Consider the following 21,633-nt stretch of genomic DNA (forward strand, 5'->3'; position numbering starts at 1 on the left):
CATTTCATTCAACTAGGGGAATGGAAGGAAGGTTCACTTTCGAAATATTGGAAAGAATCAACTGGGGATTTACGAGATCTTAATCAAAGACTTGATTTGGAAAAGGAAGTTGCTTCATTTCTTAATGAGGTTGACATAGTAAAAGAACTATCCTTGAGACCCTTGTTTCATTTTTTAACGATCTTGACACAAGACAAAGAACTATGTTCACACCCTTTGTTTCATTTTTTAACAAGGTTGATATAAGACTAGGAACTATCCTCATGCCCTTTGTTTCATTTTTTAACGAGTTTGACACAAGACCAGGAACTATCCTCATCTCTTTTTTCATTTTTTAATGAGGTTGACACAAGACTAGGAACTATCCTCATACTCCTTGATTCATTTTTTAACGAGGTTGACACAAGACGAGGAACTATCCTCACACATCTGTTTCATTTTTTAACGAGGTTGAAACAAGACCAGGAACTATCCTCATACATTTTTTCATGGACCATATGAGAACATGTCTCCCAAGAGGTATTCACTAGATGAAAGGATCACGCTCTGGGAGGAATACCTATCATTTGGTACCAAAGACAAATCGGGTTCCAATGCCCCCAATAAATAATGTACTATCGTGATCATCAGCAGAGGTCGAGATGAAATGGGTAGCCACATAATTGACCCATGGCGGGGTAGGTACTTCTTTCAAACAGGAGCCAATAGGGGATGATGGTTGCAAAGGAGGCACCTCGTGACTAATGAATGACAATTGATCAAGAGTAACAATTCTCCCTTTGTGCAAAAAACAAACCACATGGAAAAGAAAAGAAACAAGAGCTCCCATGACATAAACATAGTCACGTCCAAGGAGAATATTAAAATCTAAAGGACCTTGGACTACCATCACATCTATATAAATGGTATTCCCTTCCAAAGTAATAGGGAACTTCGGAAGGTCCCCTAAGGGTTGACTGGTTCCTCTGTTCAAAGCCAATAGATTTTGAGTGACAGGCACAAGCTGTGGGGAGCCCAAAGATTGCTAAGTAGTAGAATACATGATGCTAACAAGTGTTCCTTCATCTAATATAGTGCCAGGTACTACCATATTATAGGCTTGTACTTTGATATCGAAAGGCACATAAGATGGGAGGCGAAAAGCAGTCAATGGAACCCAATCGAAAGAAACGACGGAACTACTTGGTGGGGGTATCATATGATTGCCCTCATGTTGTACAAGAATAAGAGAAGGACTCTCCTAAACAATCGAGACAATAGGGTCAATCTTTGATTCGTGGGAATTTGAGCAGACGAGAAGAACATGAGTAGTATGATCACTACTCTCTTCAGGAATAGAGTGAACAATTGAAGGCGGAACCAAGTCAACATTATTTTCGACCAATGGTTAGTCGGGAATAGACACAAGAGAGTCTCACTCAGGAAGAGCAGGACAGGTAATAGATGAATCCAATTCAATCTCTTTACCAATTGGGAGAGGGTTAGAAGAAAGCCTCTGATAAGCAACATGAAGTTGGGGTTGAGGAGCTGCAAGGTTTTCCAAAACTTTGGAAGATTTATCCATGAGAGTACAGAGGTGAAGAAGATGCTCTCCTTCACATAACCTACATGGGAATCTACTTCTTACCATCATTAGCTGAAGGTGTAGCATCGACATGATCTCCAGAGGTCGATGGGTATGGGCGGTTCAGGTTTTGAGACCATACCTCTAAGACTCTGGGAATAGTAGGATAGTTTTGAAGGAGATGGTCACCCTTACATAGCCTGCAAGGGAATTTTACCTTCCGCAAAGGATCAAAAGGTTTTTCGATGGGGACTGCATTTGGAGTAATAGCTGTATGGTTCGTCTCTCACATATCTAACTTCTTCTTCTTCGTCTTCTTCTTCTTCTTCTTCTTAGCCTCCTTGTTACTAGATTTGAAACTTTCACCAAGCAAATTAGAAGAGGAGGGTGAAGAAATGGGGGAAGGAGGTGAGGGTTCAACCTTAGAATCATCATGACATGATTCAAATGAAGGAGATGTTTGCACAGTAGTCAGGACACTCGGGACCACCAAGGATGAAAATAACCAGACAGGTAAACCAATGGTTAACCAAGGGAGGGACAATGTTGCCATATAAGGAGCACCAACATTTCCAAAAGAAGGAAAAAGACCGGGATTTCCATCCGAGGGGAACTCTTAATTGGTAGACTTTGGGAATGTTGCCATTGGATTCGACCCTAAAAAATTACTAAGGAATATAACTTTAACAAGGAATATTTCGTGGGAAGTTAATTTTAGAACATTGAAATAAAACTTTTTCTTTTCATATTCTAAGAGTTGAGAAAAGGAAGAAAGGTGACACTATCACTTTTGATTGGAAACAAGCTTGAAAAGACAAGTGCTCGGATGATCTTTTCAGTTTAATGAGTCAAAAAGATCAAATAACTACTCTGGATGATCTAGGTAAACCAAGAAGTACGAGCAGGCAATCTCCCTAAATGTTGTGTTTGGTGTATCACATTCGCAAGGCGGCCGACTCGCTTCCTAAGGATAAAAGGATTACAGCCTAGTGGAGTCTCCCGTTATATACTCGATGGTACAGGGAGCACAAATCCATGCTAGTGTTGTCTAATGACGAAGCTAACAACAACTACTAGGTTTAAAGACACCAGAACATGTCTCTAGCCTAGACCTTCTAGATATGATCGTTAAGTTTCAATGCTTCCTTAGGTTAATTCAATAAATTTTAAGAGTTGATCTTGAATTAGGTTTCAATTACAAGGCCCTACCATTTTCATCTGGAAAAACTCCTACATGCAGTTATATGAGAAAAGAGATCTTTGTCTTCGATGAAAGTTATCACTAATTGAGAGATAGAGAACACAAAATCAATGCAACAATCATAGAATGAAATATTTATTTAATAAATCTCCTAAATCCACTTAATCTTCCTATAACAACATAAGAAGTTTCATTTAATTCCAATTCTCATGATGATGCAATTCTAGCTTCTCAATAATGCTACTAATGCAATATTTTCACTTAAGTAAACTAGAATGATGCTCTTATTTTCGTAAAATGCAAAATGAATCTTTCACATAAAGCAATTTAATGAAAATTTTCACAATTTCGAACAAACAAGCATCAATCAAATCCAAAGTATGATAAATGAAGCTAAAAACAACTTCTTCCTTGAATCAAACAAACCAAACACCTAAATGCTTCAATCGACAAACCAAGCAACGTAATCTATGCTTGGAAGGAGAAAAGAGACACTTGAAATAAGAGAAAAAAATGAAACTCTTTTACTCATTCAATTGGAAACAAATCATCCTAGTCACTTTTGGGAGGAAGAAGATAGTCTGAGGGTCAAGACACACTGGCACTAGGATGGGAGAAATTCTAATTTTTTCTTACCCCTGATACCAGAGCGACTTTTGGGCCAAAAGTAGTGTCGATCGGCATGACTGAATAGTACTACAACTAGCACTGATGGGTGATCGGCGTGAACTTTCTGGCGAAAAACAATGCCGATCGAGGGATTCAAAGAAAAAATAAAAAATAACTTCACACAAGGCCAGACTTAACACATCAAAGGGTGGGTTAAACTAAGAAAGCACACAAAGCAAGCTAAATGAAGCTTTCTAGTCAAGTAGAAAATGGTCTAAAAGGCTTACAGGGTCAAAATCACAAGAGCAGAACACACTCGCCAAGATTGGGGTAAAGCCCTAATCTTCACTTACAGACATCATTGTGATTGCCTATCTGACAACAAGCACCAAAGGCTAGTCGGCGCGACTGTTCCTCCACAATTCATGCTAGTCGGTGTGACTATCAACGAATTAAACATGCTACCCAAGGTAACAAAGGAAAAGTAAAAAAATAAATCAAAACAGGGACCACATCTGCTACTATGAATTTTATACTTAGGCCAGTAAGCACGAGAAAAGAAATAGAACCAAAGGGAAAATGTGAAACTAGCAAATTTCTCATGAAATCCAAAACAAACAAAATATGGGATCTCCCCAGCAGAGTCACCAATTTGTGGTGAAGTAAAATTATAAGTACGGACACGAACAAATTCCTCTAGCTTGATAATGGGTCTAGCCACAACAAATACATTCTATGGAATATTTCCTTAGGTTATAATCAATTAAGAGGGCCTACCTCTTGGTCGCTTATCTTGCTTGATGATGTCCTCACTTGCTCGCTCCAGCAATATTCTCGCTTCCTTCTTCAAGCTACTAAAACAAGTAAACAACAACAACACAGAAAAATAATAATAGACAAATTGCAATTCAACCTACTTAACAAGTCAATAAACATTAAGACATGGATATGTAATATTAAAAAACATGTATGAAATCAATTGATAGTTGCACATATTAATATCAAAGAGAGATTACAACCATTCATCTTGACGTCGTAGCCTTCCTCTGACAAGACCAGGTTCCCACACAATTCTGCTAGCACTCCATGAAAGGCTCTTCCCTTTAGGCTTCACTCCAAACCAAACACACTTCTCCCTCACACAACTAGATGGATACAACTAGTTATAGCTTGCTTGTCTAATCAAAATAGTATACTCACACTCAACCAACAGTCTAACTAGCTTATGCATTGGGAAGAAGGGAGGTTTATATAGGAAATATGGATGGGAGATGTATCCTATTCTCATGGGAGAAGGACTTATCCCTTGAGGTAGTTCCATCATTATAGGAGAAAGGAGCCCAAATGGTCATCCTCAACTCCATTTGACCAAACAATTTACCAGACTTCTGTTACGAAGCTTCTAGAGTTGAAAGCTTCGGCTCTAATTTAAAAAACATTCCATAAGAGGACTGACGCCACTAGAATACGGCTCAGTCGCACTGGTCGGCACAAGGAACAATGCTAATCTCTACACATCGACATGGGGGAGACAAAGGTTATTAGCGTCAGCCTTGTAAACTAGGCAAAACAGAAGTTGCGGGGAAATGGTGCAAAAGGGAAATGGTATGCTCATGAAGAGGGACAGAATGGGAGTTTCTCCATGAAGACAAAGCATACAGGGTTCACTGTAGAGGTCCTCTAGGATCAAGGAACAAGGAGTACACGGACAGTGACAAAATGTTGCATAACACCTTATGATTGAAAGGTTTTTTTTTACATTATTTCGGTGCAGGTTGATTGTGACTCAATTTATACTAGAGCCTTATTAGATAACCATAAGGTGGGATTACTTTAGGATATTTTCCTACCTCTCGATCATACTAAAAAAATAAATAAAATAAGTGAGGATGGTGGTCATTTTGGGTCTACTTCTCCTCATATGAATGCCCATGGGTTGTTGTTATTTTCCATAGAAACTGTGTGCTCTTTCAAGTCTACAAAAATGTTGTTTTGTCATTAAGTTCTATGCATATCATAGATCTCACAACTGATGAACAACAAAGTGCTTAAAAATTATTAAAATAATTTGGGTAATAGTTGTCTTAGAAGAATTGTGTTCAATTTAAATCTATTCAAGTCGATTTATGGTTTCCACAATAATTTGGGTTTGTGTTCCCTCATTTTCATTTCCCTAGTGCTAGCTAGCACAAAATATTGTATAGGCATTGGATGGGATCTTGCTGGTGTGGATATAATGTTAGATGTCTCCTCATGTGCATGATTCCAAATTCATTTTTTTGGATGGGTCCAACAGTCATCATAGTTCATACAAATATAATTCCATGTATGGTCATTGCAAAAGAAGCAAACCTTTTATTTGGTGCATTTTTCAAATGTTTGAACAATGTAATAAAATTCTAAAGTTCCATCTATTTGTTCAAAACTTTGTTGAGTCTTTTGACCTTATTTGATACCTTGTTGCAAAATGAATTGAGTTTGTTTTATTTTATTAGGCTCAAGAAAACTATAACAATGGCAACATGGAAATGGACAACTCAATCTAAAGGAAAATAATTAAAGAAGTAAAAGGATGTAAAAGTATAACTCTCATTGCCAAACTATCTCATAGTGTGGATGCAACCCTAATGAATATCTTTACACTCAAACGAAAGAAAAATGAACAAGGAACAACCATCAATAGTGAAATGGATGAAATCCTAAATTCGAAGAATCATGCAAGTCATCAAGATGACGAGGTGGATTCTCTCCTTAAAAAAAATAGATTGAAAGAATAAACTTAACCAATGGACCTACAACAATATTGTTTGGCCAACTAGCACAAGCTTACATTCACCAAATACAGGTCCAAACCTAAATGAGCCACCTTAATACGGAAGTGAGTTTAGTGATGTGAAGCATTATACTATCATGAAATAACTAAATGTTCATCAAATGTAGTTTTGGAGGCGGTAATTTTGTAAGATATACACTTGGAAAACTCCAATTTTTTTGGTGTAATTGCATGTTTTAGATGATAGCTTTATATATCTCCTAGATAGGAGACAAAAAAATAAAAAATTATGAAACAAAGATGATGTACCACTTGAAGTATTTGCCTCCACTAGACGTAGATTTATAATATAAATAATCCTTCTGAGTTTTTCTTTTTAAAATGTAAAGTAGATAGTAAAATGAACTTTAAAAAAATGTGTATATATTAAATTATAGATTTCCATATTTGGGAAATAGGAAAATTTGAAATATACTTTTAAAATTTATGGTTATTAAGCAAATGAGTTTTTAAATATAGCTATAAATTTTACTTTTATTAGACATAAAAATACTAAAATATAAAATGGAAAATAAGAACACAAGTATATAAATTCAAAAGTGTATATATAAATATGTTTTATATTTTCTTAAATAGTAAATATTGAAATGTAACTCTAAAATTCATTTTTATTAATCATAAAAGTCTTAAAAACTAAAATGCAAAATAAAATTAATTAAGAAAATTGGTTATCCACTCAATTATAGGTGTCGATATTTGTAAAATAGTAAATTTTAATATGCAACTCTAAAATAGTTATATATATATATATATATTCATTCAAAGCTATGCATGCTACTCAAATTATAAATTCCTATATTTTTGTAATAGTAATTTGGAAATATAATTCTCAAATCTATCATTATTAAATGAAAAAATAAGATAGAGGATAGAAGATAAAATTAATTAAAAAGTTTGTGTATCAACTAAATTATACATGTTCATATTTGTGAAATAGTAAATTTTGAAGTTTAATTTTGAAATTTACAGTTTCACGACACTTAAAGAAAAAATTAAAAGTGTTGGACAACATGATGAATAATACAAGCAAATAAAAGAAAGGTTGTGACAAAGCTATGAGGATGAAGGATATCATCTCATTGAGGATGGCCTAGTCAGATTCAAATGCAAAATCTGCGTGCCTAACAATGATGAAATAAAAAGATTAATAATGAAAGAGTTCCATGTTAAGCCTTATTCAAGCCACCTAAGGTATCAAAAGACCCTTACAACCATTAAAAAGTACTATCACTCGCCAAATCTAAAGAATGATGTGTTACATTTCGTAGCAAAATGCATAGAATTGCAGCAGGTGAAATTTGAATGCAAACATTCAGGAGGATTGTTGCAACCTATCCCTATTCCAGAATGGAAGTGTGAGGTAATTTCTTTGGATTTCATTATAGGATTGCCCAAAATATCTATGAAACATGAAGCAATCATGGTAGTGTTGGATAATCTTAGCAAGGTAGCTCATTTTGTGGTAGTCAAATCCACCAATTCCACTAGTGCCATAACATAAATGTTTATAAAGGTGATTGTGAGGCTACATGGCATCCCCAAGAAGATTATGTGAGACAGAGATGCTAATTTCACTTCTATGATGCAATCATGGTAGTGGTAAATAAGATTATAAAGGTAGCTCATTTTGTGGTAGTCAAATCCACCAACTCCACTAGTGACATAGCAAAAATTTTCATAAAGGGTATTGTGAGGCTACATGGAATCCCCAAGAAGATTTTGTGAGAGAGAGATTGTAAGTTCACTTCCTAGTTTTCAAACGAGTTTCTTGTAGGATTGAGAACAAAATTAACATTTAGCACAACTTATCAACTACAAATAGATGGGAAAACATAGAGGACCAATCAGATACTTAACGACATGTTAAGGATGTTAATGATGCTTCAGTCCAAGAAATAGAAAGAATATCTTCCACTTGTGAATTTTTCAAACAATAATGGACACCAAGAGTACATAAAGATGAGATCCTTTGAAGCATTCACTAGTAGAAAATGAGAAATTAGTGACTAGGTGACTAAAAAAGTTAGTCAACGCAACTTTTCCAACTGAAATACTACCAAAAATGATAAATCTTAAGTGAAACAACTAAAAATGACTAATATAAATGACTAATTTAGTGTTGTTATAAAATGTTGAAAATAGCAACAAGAAATGCTAAAAATAGAAGTGCTAAAAATAGCACTGCTATAAATAGCAGTTTGGGTACCAGTGCTGGATTGGGCAACATGGAATGAAAAATGGAAGTGGTAAAAATAGAATTGCTATTTTTAGCAGTTTAGGATGGATTCGTATTTTAGTCAGTCCCTGGACTAAAAATAGGAAGTAAAATTCGAATTTGAACTTAACAACTATTTGAAAATAAATTCATTAATTGACCATGAGTAAATTAGTTGTGAAAAATCAAACATGAAGTCCATGTGAGGACATGCAACAGTTTATCTATTAATTGAGGAATTTATCCATTAGTTAAAGAGATAAGGATGAGTTCTAATTTGAGTAGTAATTAGTTGGCTTAGTCAACTGAGTTAATTCCAGTTATATTTGATTTAAATAGTTTGTTTAAATTAATGTGAGTTTAGTTAGTTAATGCATGCTTGCATATAACTGCTGCACTTCAGATAACTAAAGATACTATCATGAATAACTTGTGCATGTCAGTTTAGAGAAAGACCCAGTTGAGATCAGAGGAGGGACAATGTACTATCAATTGGATGGATTTTTCCTATAAAAGAAAATCATCCAAGCAGAAGGATTAAGGTTCCTTGAGGATTGTGCAATTTTACAGGGTGTGAGATTAGTGTGAGAGATCAGTGTTACACTTGGTAACCAGAGGACCACATAGGAAAAACTGCGCAAGGAAATAGGAGGCTTGGAGGGTAGAGGAGAAGGCTTAGGAGAAGTCTTGATTGCCTATGAGCATCTAGGAGGATTGCACTGAGAGATGGCTAGCTATGAGAGCTAAGACTTTGTGTAATCCTGATGTATTTCCACCTTCATCTATGAGGATTGTACTGAGAGCTGGCAAGCTGTGTGAGAGCTAAGGCTTTGTATAAATCCTATGTATGATAATATAGAGAGTGCGGTTTTAGGTTGAGGCTTTCCCCGCATAAATTCTTTTATGTTATGTGTGATTAATTTCTCCATATTAGTTATATGTGTTCTTATTGATGTTGCTCATGTTCAATTAAGCTTCCGCTAAATTGGTTGTAGAAGTAGATCAATTATTTTTCTTTAGTCTATTGCATTATCAGGTGATCTACATGCCAGAATTTCTACATGGTATTAGAGCTAGGTAATTTGTAGAAAAATTCTACATGGTATCAGAGCAAGGTTTTGTAGAAAAATTTCTACATGGTATCAGAGCGAGGTTTTGTAGAAGAATTTCTACATGGTATCGGAGCAAAGGTGATCAAAGGAGAGAAAAGTATACTGAGAGGAGATTTCAAAGTTGAGTTTTGGGCCGAGAGTTTTCAAAGCATATTTGAAAATTTCTGTACAAAAAATTCGAAAACAAATAGCATATTTGGATTCCTTGTGGAAAAATACCCAAATTAAAAAAAAAAAAAAAAATTGCTGAATCGGAGTTCGGATGAGGGAGATATCACTGATTTAAAGTCAGTTCTTTTTCCAGAAAATTTCGTGACAGCAAAAAAGTGGAAACAGATTGGTGTGCTCACCAAGAACCTGTATGCACTTGAGGTACAAGATGCATGCAAAGCCTTGAGGAGAAATGCAAAGGTTAAATACTTGGTGGTTGAGAGGGAGAGTAAATTACCTCTCAACATGTAGCGCCAGAAGAAGTCTCAGACGATTGGGGAGGAGCTATGATTGGTGAAGTAGCTTCATGAGGTTGTGGAGTAGCCAAAACTAGAGAAGCTGAGAGGAGATCGAGTAGAGACATCTAGTCATGCAGAGACCTCCAGTAGGGGGGAATTTCGAGCTAGGTGGGCAGAGGGATCACATGCATCCATACCTCCAGGTAGGAGGTGGGGCGATGTGGAGTGATCATCCCACGGAGGTTGATATGGTGCAGTATCCTTGAGTTATCCAACCTCTTTGATTTGACTTTGCTACAGGAGCCCTGACGAGGAGTAGCAAGACTGACTGATTGGGTAGAGACAGATGCGTATAGAGTGGCAGAGAGAGATACAATGCAGGAGTCCCAAGACTGTGTAGAGCTAGTAGGTTGCAACAATGCGAGAGGCACAGGAGTGTTGCACCGGTGCAGGGTGGCACAAAGACGTGTGCAATGGTGTGATATGCATGGAGTGTTGTAGCAGCTCAGAGGTCAGAGAGGGAGCACTTGTCAGCAACAGGTAGAGCTTCAACATCAGAGTATGTTTCTAGCCCAACAGAGAGGTCAGTGGTAAGTTTGTTTGTTCCAAGAGTTGCTGGAGCAACCACACTTGGTAGAAGTGTTACATGCAAAACATTCCAGAGTTACAGGATCAGGTTCGAGTTGAAGCCTTTCTTGTTGAGAGGAAGTGTTGAAAATGGCAACAAGAAATGCTAAAAATAGAAGTGCTAAAAATAGCACTGCTATAAATAGCAATTTGGGTACTAGTGCTGGATTGGGAAACAGGGAATGAAAAATGGAAGTGCTAAAAATAGAATTGCTATTTTTAGTAGTGCGGGATGGATTCTTATTTTAGTTAGTCCCTGGACTAAAAATAGGAAGTAAAATTCGAATTTGAACTTAACAGTTGTATGAAAATAAATTAATTAATTCACCATGAGTAAATTAGTTGTGAAAAATCAAACATGAAGTTTATGTGAGGACATGCAACAGTTTATCTATTAATTGAGGAATTTATCCATCAGTTAAAGAGATAAGGATGAGTTCTAATTTGAGTAGTAATTAGTTGGCTCAGTTAACTGAGTCAAGTCCAGTTATATTTGATTTAAACAGTTTGTTTAAATTAATGTGAGTTTAGTTAGTTAATGCATGCTTGCATATAACTGATGCACTTCAGATAACTGAAGATTCTCTCATGAATAACTCATGCATGTCAGTTCAAAGAAAGATCCAATTGAGATCAGAGGAGGGATAGTGTACTATAAGTTGGATGGATTTTTCCTATAAAGGAAAATCATCCAAGCACAAGGATTAAGGTTCCTTGAGGATTGTGCAGTTTTACAAGGTGTGAAATTAGTGTGAGGGATCAGTGTTACACTTGGTAACAGGAGGATCACCCAGGAAAAAATGTGCAAGGAAATAGGAGGCTTGGAGGGTAGAGGAAAAGGCTTAGGAGAAGTCTTGATTGCTTGTGAGCATCCAAGAGGATTGCACTAAGAGCTGGCTAGCTGTGAGAGCTAAGGCTTTGTGTAATCCTGATGTATTTCCACCTTCATTTGTGAGGATTGTACTGAGAGCTGGCTAGCTGTGTGAGAGCTAAGGCTTTGTATAAATCCTATGTATGATAATACAGAGAGTGGGGTTGTAGGCTGAGGCTTTCCCCGAGTAAATTCTTTTGTGTTATGTGTTATTGATTTTTCCATATCAGTTATATGTGTTCTTATTGATGTTGCTCATGTTCGATTAAGCTTCCACTAACTTGGTTGTAGAAGCAGATCAAGTATTTTGCTTTAGCATATTGCATTATCAGGTGACCTAGAGGTGGGAATTTATACATGGTATCAGAGCGCTGATTTGTAGAAAAATTCTACATAAAATATACGATTAGCTAATCTATAATACAACTAAAAATGACTAATGTGAGTGACTAATTTAATCTAAACTATGACTAGATTCTAGTTTGTTAATGATATCTAAGTGAAGTTCTGTTAAAACAATGGGATACCTACAACAACTTGAGTTTATTCATAACGTTATTCATAAATTTGAAGATATTTTCCATCTCCTTAATGATTAGTAGATATTATCCTTATGTGTAAACCTCATGTCCATACTTTCTTATATTAAGGGGTTCTTCAATATTTTTTATTCATGCCATCATGCCAAAATGATCATTCTCTGGATTTGAAAATATTTGGATATAACCTACATATTTTTGCTAAAAAAATTAATAATAAAATTTAACCCCAATATTAATAGCATGCTCAAATAAAAATAAATTAACCTCAATAGTAGCAACATAACCTACCATAGAAATTGACATTTTTGGGTAATTTAAAATTAACTTATTAAAATTTATTTTCCCGCTATTTTTTCACTTTCCCTATCACATTGGGATAGAGTTAGATTCTCTTTTCGAATTGGATTCCACTGCAAAATTCAAGAGGAGTTCGATGGCTTTAACCTTTTCGTAACTATTTTTTTGTTGAAACTCTTTCTTATTATGTATATCCCTTTGGCTTTTTCTTGCAGCAAAAGTCTTCTTCTTAACCAGTTGCAGGGTTTGAAGGTGTCGAAGTAGTAGATTAGTTTCATTTCAAAGAAAGGAAAGCCATGGAAGGAATGCTTTCGGATGTATCTCAAGTATTTGATCGCTACAAAGCCACTTATATTAGAAATGATTTTTCCACGTGTTCAACATTACTGTCTCAACTAAAGGTATTTCAGATTAGTGTCGTTTCAAAGAAAGGAAAGCCATGGATGTATCTCAAGTATTTGATCGCTTCAAAGCCACATATACCAGAAATGATCTGTCAAAATGTTCAAATTTACTATCTCAACTGAAAGTACTATTTTCTGTATCATTAACTCAAGATACGTATCCTGAAAAAAAAGGCCTCCATAATATCGTTGAGGTTAAATTTTATGACCCAACATTATGTATTTTTTCCTTTCTTTCATGCTTTACGCCAAGGGGTATGATGAATTTAATCAAGGATAGCTATTAGATTCCCCTAGCTTTGCTTCCGAAACTAGGGTTTTACTAATGCTAAGTTAGATGGCCCATATATTTTCCTTGGTAAAAAAATATCACTCTGATCCATATAATAATCTATGGAAATATTCCTATGGAGTGCATTTTCGGGTTCCATAATTGACTTTTAGTACATGTTTGTCTAGTATTCAAATTTTTGTCATAGGCTTATTACGTTTCTCGACTAGATTCAAACCTTTTCCAACGTTGGTTCAATTTTATGAATGATTGAAGCCATGGGGGTGCATAAAGCCCTCTTAAGTTAGGTTTTTAAAAGAATAGTACCAAAGTTGAATGAATTTAAGAGAATGGGGATTGCCAATTTATAGGTTTGCGAATAAAATGCACAACTTTGGAAGAACCAGGTAAGTGGAATCAAATCCGTAGTGTGTATAAGGTGTCAATTATTCTCAAACTCTGCAACCTAATACTTTCTACCATTTTCAATCACCCCAATAGTCTTAGTAGCTAGTTGCAGGTTTTTAAGGTGTCAAAATAGCGGATTAGCATCCTTTCGAAGAAAGGAAAGCCTTCAATGACACGCTCTCAGATCTATCAAGTATTCAATCAATTTAAAGCCACTTATACCAGAAATGATCTATCAACATGTTCAACCTTACTATCAACTAAAGGTACTATTTTCTGTATCATTCACTCAAGATACAAATCATAAAAAAGGTCTCCATAGTATGGTTCAGGCTAAATTTTTTGACCCAACGTTATGTGTTTTTTCCTCTCATCCATGCTTTATGCCAAAGGGTATGTTGGATTTAGTCATTGATAGCTGTTGGATTCCCTTAGCTCTGCTTCTGAAACTAGGGTTTTACTAATGCTAAGTAAAATGGCCCATATATTTTTCCAGGTAAAAGAATATTGATCTGATCCATTTTAATCATCTATGGAAATATTCCTCTCGAGTGCATTTTCTCATTGAATAATATATCTCTTTTACATTTTTATCTAGTATTCCAATTTGGGTCATAGGCTTATCAGGTTCCCCGACTAGATTCGAACCTTTTCCAACGTTGTGTCAATTTTATGAATGTTTCAAGCCATGGGGGTGGGTAAAGCCCTCTTAAGTTAGGTTTTTAAAAGAATAGTACCAAAGTTGAATGAATCTAAGGGAATGGGGATTTCTGATTTACAGGCTTGTGAATAAAATGCAAACCTTTGGAAGAACCAGGTAAGTGGAATTGGATCCATAGTGTGTCTACGGTGCCAACTATTCTCAAAATCCCCAACCTAAGAATTTGGACCATTTTCAATCACCCCTAAGAGTTTTTGTAACTAGTTGTATGGTTTGAAGGTGTAAAAATAATGTATTAGTGTCGTTTCAAAGAAAGGAAAGCCATGGAAGGCAGGCTCTCATATGTATCTCAACTATGTGATCGCTTCAAAGCTAATTATACTAGAAATGATATGTCAACATGTTCCACTTCACTGTCTCAAATGAAGGTACTATTTTCTGTATCATTCACTCAAGATAAAAATCCTGAAAAAAATGTCTCCACAATATGGTTCATGCTAAATTTTTTGACCTAGCATTGTGTATTTTTTCCTTTCTTTCATTCTTTATGCCAAGGGGAATGATAGATCTAGTCATGGCTAGTTATTAGATTCCCCTAGATCTACTTCTGAAACTAGTGTTTTACTAGTGCTAAGTTAGATGGCCCGTATATTTTTCTTGGTAAAAAAATATCACTCTGATCCATTTAATCATCTATGGAAATTTTCCTTTGGAGTGCATTTTCTGGCTGAAATATAGATTTCTATTACATTTTTGTCTAGTATTCAAATTTGGGTCATAGGCTCATCAAGTTCGTTGACTAGTTTCAAACCTTTTCTAGTGTTGGGTCAATTTTATGAATGCTTGAAGCCATGGGGATGCGTAAACCCTTCTTAAGTTAGGTTTTTAAAAGAATGGTGCCAAATTGGAATGAATTTAAGGGAATTGGGATTGCCAATTTATAGGTTTGAAAATAAAATGCACAACTTTGGAAGAACCAGGTAAGTGGAATTGGATCTGTAGTGTGTCTAAGGTGCGAACTGTTCTCAAAATCTGCAACCTGAGACTTTGGACCATTTTCAATCATCCTCAATAGTCTTAGTAACTAGTTGCAGGGTTTGAAGGTGTCGAAATAGCATACTAGCATCGTTCCAAAGAAAGGAAAGCCATTGAAGGCACACTCTCGGATGTATCTCAAGTATTCGATCACTTCAAAGCCGCTTATACTAGAAATGATCTGTCAACATGTTTAACTTTATTGGCTCAACTGAAGGTACTATTTTCTGCATCCTTCACTCAAGATACAAATTTTGAAAAAAAAGGTCTCCACAATATGGTTCAGGCTAAATTTTCTAACCCAACATTATGTATTTTTTCCTTTTCTTTTCGTACTTTACACCAAGGGGTATGCTGGATTTTGTCATGGATAGTTTTTAGATTCCCTTCTGAAACTAGGGTTTTACTAATGCTAAGTTAGATGGCCCATATATTTTTCTTAGTAAGAAAATATCACTATGATATGTTTAATCATCTATGGAAACCTTCCTTTGGAGTGCACTTTTTGGTTGAATAATAGATTTATGTTACATTTTTTTATAGTATTCAAATTTGGGTCATAGGCTTATCACGTTCGTCGACTAGATTCAAACCTTTTCCAACGTTATGTCAATTTTATCAGTAATTGAAGACATGGTAGTGCGTAAAGCCCTCTTAAGTTAGGTTTTTGAAAGAATAGTACCAAAGTTGAATGAATTTAAGGGAATGGGATTTGCCAAATTACATGTTTGCAAAAAAAATGCACAACTTGGGAAGAACCAGGTAAGTGGATATAGATCCTTAGTGTGTCTAAGGTTTCGGCCATTATGAAACTCTGCAACCAAAGTCTTTGGACCATTTTCAATCACCCCCAATGCTCAAGTCCAAACAAGTATTTATTACATTATATTTTTTCATAAACAATATTCGTTGTCGATATATTGAAACTGTGTCCTCCCTGTAACATATACATATTTATATTTAAGGGGTTATCATGGATTGAACACATTTATTTTGCACACTCATTGACCTTAATTTTTTTTCTTCACATGTGTATGAAACGTAGCTCGCTATAATTTCACTCACAAGTAGGAAAAACTGATTAGCAAGTTAGAAAACTCCTTGCATAATAAGAGAAAATTGCGACCACATAAAACAACTAAATTATAGGTTGGTAAGTTGTTGCAATTCGTCAGAACATGTGCCATTAAGTGCTTATAAATCAATTGGATGAATCATGCTCGTTATCCACTTGTAAAAGCAGTGTATGACTTTGGCCCACTATTGCCTATTTTTTTAATAAAATTCTCCCTCCAACTATTAAGGTAAAATATGTACATACAAGGTATTTTATACCAAAATCGTGGGTCACAAATGCAGCCCCCACAAGCTAGTAGCTCCTAGAGTTTAGAAAACAAAACATCATGTCTTAGAAGTTGATATTAAAATATGTTGAAGTTAAGCACCCTTTTTCCTCAATGGGATCTCAAAATAGATTTTTTTTTTTAATATTGAATATAAAATGTACACCTTATGCCTAGTTGGATTTATCTTGGAAATTTTTTTATCTTAGACGAACCCTACTTGTTTGGCTCTAAGAATATTTTTTCATTGCAATTTTCTCACATTCACCTAGATGGGAAGAGCTCTTATGGTATCCAAGTGATTTTTAAATGTTTTATTTTCTAAAAAAATTGATTTTTATGTTTGTATTTTAACTTGTAATTTTATATATATCAAATACTTGTGTGTATACACATATACATAAAAGTGTTTGGTGCATGGTTGCACACATACACAAATGTTTAGTGTCATGTGTACAAACACGCACACCCGCACCCACAAGTGTTTATTATGTGCACAAACACACACACACATAAACACACACATGTAATTTGTCCTCAGTGTATTTTTTTGGGGGTCGATGTGTCCTATGTCAAATGATTGTATTTCTGTGTCATTTATGCCCTATGTCCTCATGTCATGCAACTTAGATATTTATTTATTAAATGAAAATCCTTGTATATTTATATTTTATTGTTGTTGCTACTGAAAAAGAATTTTTTTTCCAAATTGTGTTGGAAGCCAAGCTTTATAATAATTTTCTTGCTCTTGCTCACGTTCTCGTGAATCTTGGAAGATTGATCAATATTGATGAAGATTTAACCTACTAAACATAATATGTTTTTCAATGTTGCAAGTTCTTTTGATGGAATTGATGAAGATTTATCCAATCAAACATACTCTCCTCTATGTTATCCTCTTGATCACTTGTATCAGCTAATGAATCTAACTCTTTACTTTTTGTTATGTTTTCACCCTTGGAATGAATTTTTTGTCTTCTTCGGCTTTTTCTTCGTCGTGCTTCTCTACTTTTCTCTTTTCTTTCTTTAAGGGATCATCAACCAATATGGTTGTCATATTGATATTGGCCTCTTTCTCTACTTGCTTCTTTTCTTTCTCTAAGGGATCACCAACCAAAATAGTCGTCATATGGATGCTGACTTCTTGCAAATACATTGATTTTCTAGTGTCAAACCAACCATCATCAACCTTATCTAGGTTTGAATTAGAATTCAATCTCATATCCTTTATTTAAAAAACAGTATTTTGCAAGGTTCCAAAAGCCTATAGGCTTTTATATGATCAATTATTTTTCTTGAAGATGGACCTCTCTTTTAGGGATCTAGAATATTAACATCTCATATTTGGATATGTATAATTAAGGTGTATTTTTAACATACGTGTGATTTAATGAGGGATAATTGTAAAACAAATTAATTTTTTGAAATATATTGTACCTTGCAGTCATTTATATATTAAGTAGATACAGGTTGTCAATCTATATCATCAACATGTTGTCATTGATGAATTTTACTTTTGGGAAAAAATAAGAGATTGAGGAAAATAGGAGTGGCTTTGCAAACAATAGCACCTCAATATGATACTCTGGGGTTTTTCATTACACTGAGAGGAACTATCCATCCCAGTATGAAAGAGATGTTTTATGCTCAACCATTGAAACAATTTTGCTAGATAGTTGGGATTAGGTTAAAACTCCAAGATATCGGATCAATTAATATTATTGCAACTGGATAGGCTCTGAGGACATATTTTAAGTTAAGTTATTCAATAATATTTTCAGGATTTTACCGATAGTTAATGCTTGATGTCAAATATAATTATCTTCAAGCAATTCCCCTTTTTAGCCTTTCCTTTTGCTTGTGTGTTGAAAAACATCCATTGGCTTTCATTACATTCCCAAAGTTTCCAATTATCAAATATTTCATTAACACTATCCATTTATACTGGTCCCTTAGTGTTGCTTTCATTTTCTTTGAATGCATCTCTACCGTTTACTCAATTTATAAGTCATAGCCCGATATATCACGCATATTTTATGATTCATTCTTTTAAAGTTTCTTCTATGCTTTATAAATGATATTTTGCAGGTTAGAATGAGGTCTAAGAAGTTCCATTTTCATTTCTTCTGATGTCAATTGGTATACTAAACAAAAACCATGGTGGTCATTCCCATCCTCTGTTTAAGTGCTAAACAATGTGGTTCTCAAAACAATGTTGAGTGCAGAGAAAGCAAAATGAATGTCATTAAAAAAGAGTAAAGAGAACTAAAATGCAGCATCGTCTAGTCAAGAAGTTTTTATCCTTTAAATCATATGATATATTTTTCATTTTGAGAGGCTTATGTAGAGGAAGCATGATTTTTTACCATATGTTGTCCACAACTAATCAACTGGGCCGACCAATCACTAACTGATATTTTATTACGTATCAGATATGGGTTGTATTTATGATACAATGGAATTTCCGAAAGACCATGTTTTGCTCATAAGTCCTCATGTCACTGCATCTAATATTTAATATTTTTTTATATGTTCTATTTCTTCAGATTTGGGATGTTCGTTTTTTTCCCTTGGAAAAAATTGTAATTTTATTCATAATGACAAAATTACATTTTTTAGATGCTAAAAATCATATGCATATGGTCTTTACCTATTTCCATATGATGCAAGACAGACAAAAAGTAAAAAAATAAAAATAAAAATTTGACTACTCTTCTTTGCTCCCTTACTTTTTTTCCACCTTGTGCCAACCTCCAGCGTTGGGAATGGTTGTTACAATGGAAAGCTAAATTTCAGTGACAGTGTCTTTGTCAGAATTGGATCCTTCTAATCCATGAGTTTTCTTGATGCCTGTTATTTCCATTCCTATTAGTTGAGATGTTTTGTGTTATGATTGGTTGTTGGGGTCTTCCTCCTCCTTTAGTGTGCCCTTTTGGTCTTTTTGATCCTCTGTTTCTACTTTGTATGTTGTTGTTTCAACTTTTTCTACTTCTTCCTCCAAGGGGGTTATACATTGCCATACTTTTGGTTGTTTTTGTTGCTTCTTGTTCCATTTAGGAGTTTGTTTTTCTTTAGGGCAGGCACTGTGGAGGTGTCCTGTTTGTAGACATCCACTGAATCAGAAAGTTGTGTTTCCATAATCTAGTGGTTGTGTCCATTGTGTATTATTGAAATTCAAGTTTATGCTTTCTGGTAGTACCTCACTGAGGTCTAACTCAACACATATCCTAGAAAATGTGAGTATCCCCCTTGAGATTTTTTCCTTATCAGTCTTTAGGAATTTTCCCAATACATTTCCTATGGTGATTAATACATTTTGATGCCAAAAATGTAACAAGAGGTTGTCCAACCTAACCCAAACTGGCATCTTTGATACCACCATTGTGTTGGTGTCGAATTCTGAGAACCAAGGGGTCATAAATAGTACTACATTGCCCCATAAGCATGGCCCCTTGTTGAGGATATATTCTCTTTCTTGTTCTGTTCTGAATCTGACTATTAAAAAACCATTGGGGCATAAGTATATCTCACAGTCTCGAAACCAGGCCTCATATATCCATTCGTGAAAAACATTAGATTTTGGCCAAAACCCATTGAATTTGCATATAATTGATTTTTAATAGAGATCTGTGTACAGGTTTTTTACCTCAGGCATAATAATGGTGAGAGTAGGATTCTCAAATTTTTGTTCTACAATGTAGGGTCCTGGAAGCTCAACTGATGTTGTGGCTTTTCCTTGCACTTTTCCCTTGCCTTTGATTACTTCCTTGAAGGATCCTATTCTTTTTTACCTGGTTCTGGCACTTCCACCCCTCAAACGTAGGTTAACTATTATGGTTGAGTCTACGATGATGCCATAATCCTGGAGTGTAAGGTTTTCCTGTAAAATGTGGCCTGAGTAGATCAGATTTTGATGGTATGTTGGTATACCTAGTTGGTTCTGGATCTTTTTTTTTAGCTCCTAGATCTTCCTCCCTTCCCAGATCCTCCAACAAAAAGTCTTGCCTTCCACTATTTTAATGAAAATTTGTATCAGATCCTCTTATCTTTGGTGTGTGTCTACCTACAGTGTTGCTGTATCTGTTACCCATGTGCCTGGATTTTTCAGATCTAATCGTCCAATTGCTTCTGCGTAGAGCTTCATCCTGATCCAGCCTATAACATCACTACCGATCTGCTTGCCTAACAAGCCTTTTCGGTGTTTTGAGTTTCATTTTTGTCAGTTCTGGGGCATATTTTGGTATGGTCGGCAAATGTATTATGGATTTGCGGGCTCCTGTCATTGCTACCCATGTGTTACCCTTCTGTGCGATTTGTGGCTATGATCCAGAGTAGAAAGATGTTGTGGCATGTACAAATGTCCAGATCTGGTCGTGGTGTGGGCCGCTCGGTCTTCTGTATGCTTGGTATGTTAGATCGATGACAGATATGAAGATAATACTGCCTTCCGTAGAGGAAAGGATCAACCCAGATCCAAACAATGACCATGCAAGTGCAGCGTTGTCATACTCTGGTTCATGGATAAGATGCATGTAGGGCAATTTGTCCGGGGCCTTAGAGCTGATGGCATGTAGGCAAACAGATCCAGCGTTGTGATCGTCAATGTTTCCTTGGTTGCGGGACTGGAAGATCGCATAAGAGGTACCTACAAAAACCCTCTCCGCCACCATTGTATTTTCTCCTTCTCTAGTTTCCATAAACCCCTTTCTAAAGCAAACGGTTGAAATCTCAGTGGTTTCTTTTTGCTTTCAACAATCGACCTCTCGAGAGGAAGGATGAACGGCTTAGGCTTGATAGAACTGGGCTTGAAACTCGACAAGTAACTCAGATAACCATATTTGAGGTCCACGCAGACTTTCTCCAGCCACGGATACTCTGTTTCACAACCTTTCTTCCCCTTGTGGATATTTGGGCCCATGAAAATAGGTGCATCGATAGATTGTTGGAGGACTCAAACAATGGACCTCTCTACAACGAGCGAAGGTGCAGAAATGCCATTGGAGCTGCTACTGCTCAGAGACTCACATCTCGTGTGACAGTAGTGCAGTGCGGGTGAGAACACGCAGGAGTTCATTGTTCCAGCAACTTCAAAATAGGGTTTCCTCATATCTCCAAAATCAAGCGCTGATTTGGGATGTTTCTATTCCCTCTTTTTAATAATTGTTTTAGTTACTTTGGACTATTTCTATGT

This window comes from Pinus tabuliformis, chromosome 9 (genome assembly GCF_031772625.1).
Source record: "Pinus tabuliformis cultivar Carrire ecotype Pingquan chromosome 9, CPIR1, whole genome shotgun sequence".
Classification (NCBI taxonomy): Eukaryota; Viridiplantae; Streptophyta; class Pinopsida; order Pinales; family Pinaceae; genus Pinus; species Pinus tabuliformis.